Here is a 4,767-nt window from a genome sequence, read left to right as displayed (position 1 = left end):
GAAGGAAATCATACGGTATTTGACCTTCTCCCTCTGACTTATTTCACTTTGCATTATACCCTCAATGTCCATCCATGATGTCACAAATGGCTGGATTTCATCGTTTCTTATGGCTGAGTAGTATTCCATTGCGTATATATACCACAGCTTCTTTATCCGTTGGGTATTTATCCAGAGATCTATTTCTGAATCCTCTATTCTGGTCCACTGATCTATCTGTCCTTATCCCAATACTACACTGTCTTGATTATAATAGTTTTACATTAAGTGTTGAGGTCAGGTAGTTACAAATGCTCCAGCTTTGCTCTTTGTTTTGGACATTCTAGGCTCTTTGCATTTCTACATAAATTTTAGAATACTTCATTAATTTCTACAATAAATGCCTGCTGAGATTATGTTGAGAATGGGTTGAATATATAGATTAACTTGGGGAAAATTGGTATCGTAACAATATTGAGTCTACTAGTACATGAACACAGTATCTCTTTCCATTTGTCTTCTTTAATTTCTCTCAGCAATGTTTTGTAGTTTTCTGTGTATAGATTTTCTATATCTTATATGTGTATATTTATACACATATAAAATGCTACTAAGAATGGAATTTTTTTCATTTAATTTTCAGGTTGTATTAGTTTCCTGTGGCTACTATAACAAATGGCCAAAAACCGGGTGGCTTAAAACAACGGAAATTTATTCTCTTACAGTTCTGGAGGTCCAAAGACCATGATCAGTATCACCAGAATGAAGTTAAAGTGTCAGCAGGGCTGCACTACCAATGAAGGTCCTCAGAGAGAATTTGTTCCTTGACTATTCCATCTGCTGGTTGTCACCAGCATTCTTTGGCTTGAGGCTGCATCACTCCAATCCCTGCCTCTGTCTTCACATCGCCTTCTCCTTGTGCATGTGTGAAATCTCCCTCTTATAAGAAGATATGTGATGACACTTAGGGCCCACCTGGGTAAGCTAGACTATCTCCTCATCTCAAGAGCCTTAACTTAATAACACCTGCAAAGGCCCTTTTTCCAAATAAGTAACATTTCCAAATTCCAAGGATTAGGACCTGATACCTACACAGGTGTTTTTGCAAGTATAGAGAAACACAATTTTTTTTATATGTTGGCTTGTATTCTGACACTCCCCCTCACTCACTAATTATTGCTAGTGGTTTATTTTTTTATTGATTTCTTAGGGTTTTTCAGTGTAAACAATTGTGTCATCTGAAAATGTTATGCCTTATATTTCTTTTTCTTGCGTTATTGCACTGCATGCAACAATTTTAGTCTTAAAATATAAACATTATAAAATAATGTGGATTTAATCATTCACAATTTAAAATTCTTGCACAGTTTCACAAAGGTTAATGTGACTCAGTTTCACCTTTATGAAGACATCTCTCAAATCTGTGTTGCAAGCCTTATCTCCCTCTGGAATTCCAGGACTTGATTTCTAAAAACCTCATAGATTTTTCTACCCAGATAACTCATTAATATCTCAGCATTAATCATCAACCCAAAGCCAGCACTATCATCGCCCCTCCAAATTAGCTTTCCTGTGTGTGTGATTGTCACTAGCACTGTCAATTTCAATTCACTATGGTTTGAAATGCCCATTATCTTTGATTCCTCTCCCTAATTCTCCATTTAGTTTTCCACTGCTTTAAATACTCAGAAATATCCTTTTAAGTGATCTCTGACCTCTAACCCCACTGCTATATTTTGGTTCAGATCCCTTATGCTTGAATTTCTCAATAGTCCCTTAGCTAGTGTTCCTGACCCTCAGTCTCTCTCTTTACAAATTCATCCTTTTCTGTTTTTCCAGAATTATCTTTCTTAAGCCCACTTGATTATGCTAGTTCTGCCCTGTAGCAGAACTGCTACCCCTTACTTGGTGCTCAGCATGTACTCCCTCCCATTGTTTATCTTTTTACATATGTGTCTGTCTCTCTAACCAGATGATGGTTACTTGAGAACAGGGACAGAGTTTTACTCTTTTTTTATATCTCCAGACCAGAATTCATAGGAAATGATTCATAAATGCTTGTTGATGAGGATTATGGCATACTTTCTGAGGATGGGGAGAGTTTGATAATGATGATGGTGCAAATATGTGTGACTTAGCTAGTTTCCCTCTCCAGGAAACCACAGACGAGTGCAGTGTCAAGAAACTTGGGCATCTCCCAGGAAGAACTTTATAAAAACTTGTACCATAAAAATTTAAATATAAAACTTAAGAAAACAAATGCAAACATTTCAGTTTGCATTAACATCTCCAATTATCTCCCTTTCTGAAGATATCTAATTCATTGAAAACTCTGAAAAGTTTCCCTTTGCAAATAAAGGTAATGTTTTGAGAGTTTTAACTGAATTGCTCAATTCCCAGCTGAACTTGAGAATTTAGTTTCAAATACTAAAATTATTTCATGAATTCTGGGCAGGAAAAACACTTGTAACATTGTCGGGGCTCAGAGAAGGCCGCCTCAAGATGTGCCACCGTGGCATATTGATTTTTTTGAATTAAAGTTACTTGAGAAACAGCTGGTACAAAAAGGGCATTCTGACCCTCCTCTCTTTGTCCAATGAAAATAGGAAATGAATCTCCCATGTGAAAGGTGCCCTCCCTACACCAGAAGGTGGAGAGACATCCTTATTGCCAGAGCTAGGGAATTCAGGGCCAAGAAGGCTGTGTAAACAACCTCTGCTTAGATTCTTCACTAATCAAGCACCCAAAGCCTAAGTTTCTTTGTTCTGTCAACTCCTCAGAAGTTTATTGTTTCTTTGTCCAAAAAGCATAAAAGCTGCTTCCTTTGGTCATTTCTTCAGGTCATTTTTCTATGAGACCTCCGTACGTACAAATTAAATCTGCTTTTTTTCTTCTGTTAATCCGTCTTATGTCAATTTAATTATTAGAACAGCCAAAAGAACTCAAGAGTGGGGAGGGGGAAATTTCCCCATTCCCCAACAACATCCATTTCTTTAAGTAAATAATACACGTTAACAAATTCAGACTATAAAAGGGTTTATGACAAAAGTGAGTCTCCCCTGCACTCATGATCCACCATCCTCAAGTCCTTCCCCAACCTCTGCCTGTGAAGGAAAAACACTCCTCCTGTTTTTCTGCTCTCTGAATACTCTACTTCCCTTCTGACACTTCTGGTCACTAAATGTGCAAGGGATGAGCTGACTCCCTTGCACCAAGCAATTCTCAGATTCTCTAGATACCAGCTGAGTGTCGTACAATTCAACTCAATTCTGACACTCTCTTCTTGGAGACAGCATCAGATCCCACAGGTTAAGGGCTCAGTCCCACAAGACTGGTCCCCCTCCCTTATTTCAGACTCCAGTCACAAGTCCAGGTGGTTACATGTACTTCTGATCAAGTGGCTATAAATCAGAGGTTCCCATGAGCCCTTCCTGAGGTTTGATTAATTTACTAGAGTGACTCACAAACTCAGGAAGACAGATTTACTAAATTACCAGTTTATTACAAAGGATATGAATGAACAGCCAGGTGAAGAGATATACAGGGTGAGGTCCAGAAGTGTCCCAAGCACAGGAGCTTCTGTCCACTTAGAGTTTGGGTGCACCATCCTCTAAGCACATGGATGCATTCTTGTTCACGGACTGGGAAGCTCTCTGAACCTCGTCCTTTGGGATTTTTATAGAGCCTTCATTACATAGGTATAATTGATCAAATAATTGGCCATTGATGATTTATTCAACTTCCAGCCACTCCCCTCACCCCTGAGGTGGGGGCGGGGAGTGAGGCATGAGGCTGAAATATCCAATCCCATAATCACAGGATTGGTTGCCCCAGCAACCAGCCTCCATCTTGAGAGGCTTTCCAAAAGCTGCCTCATTAATATAAACTCAGGTGTGGTTGAAAGGGCCTTGTTATGAACAACAAGACACTCTTTCACTTTATCACTTTGGAGCTATGTCTAGAAGACAAAAACTGAATATTATAACAAAAGATGCCCCTATTGTTCTAGTCACTTAGGAAAATACAAGAGTTTTGGGAGCTGTGAGCCAGGAAAGGGGACTAGGACCAAATATTTATTTATTATAAATCACAATATTACACTGCACTTCACTAGGGCTCATCAACTCAAATACTTTCCTGGGTCAGGAAATGTAACATGTAAGATGAATAATGCAGCTGTTTTTGTTGTAAAATGCCATCTTCAATTTTATTCTTTCAACACCACATAATTTACTTGCATAGTTATGTTCTTTACTTCTGCAAAAAACAATGCTCTTTTTTGTTGTTTTGAAAACACTTGACCTTCATTCATTTTGTCACTTTTGGGATAAGTAGTGGTTCCTTTTCCTCTTGATTTTACTAAGGAAAATAAACACACAAGCTTCATGATAAACAGCAACGGATGTACTCTTCAATTTCAGGAAGACTTGAGGAAGGAATGTGAACCACTGGAGAAGACAAGCATGTCTGAAAGATAGAACCTATTTGGCTCCTTCTTCCAACTGATTTTTTTGCATATAAGAATTGAGGCTTGATGTTGTCACACCTTCTGATATTTTAAGAGAAAACAGAATTTTTTTTAATCTGAAATTTCTTGGTTTCAACAAATCCAATATTATTTTTAAAAACTGGATAGCCCAACACAAACCAAATAAAACAGGTCTGCAGGCTGATCTGGACCAATGATGGCAGTTTTATTACACAATATTCTGCTCTTTTTTTCTCATGTGATGCTATATATTGGAGATTGTTCCTTATCAGGACAAAGAAATCTAACTCATAGGCTTT

Source organism: Diceros bicornis, chromosome 15, assembly GCF_020826845.1.
Source record: "Diceros bicornis minor isolate mBicDic1 chromosome 15, mDicBic1.mat.cur, whole genome shotgun sequence".
NCBI lineage: Eukaryota > Metazoa > Chordata > Mammalia > Perissodactyla > Rhinocerotidae > Diceros > Diceros bicornis.
Note: the sequence above shows the minus strand (reverse complement) of the source record.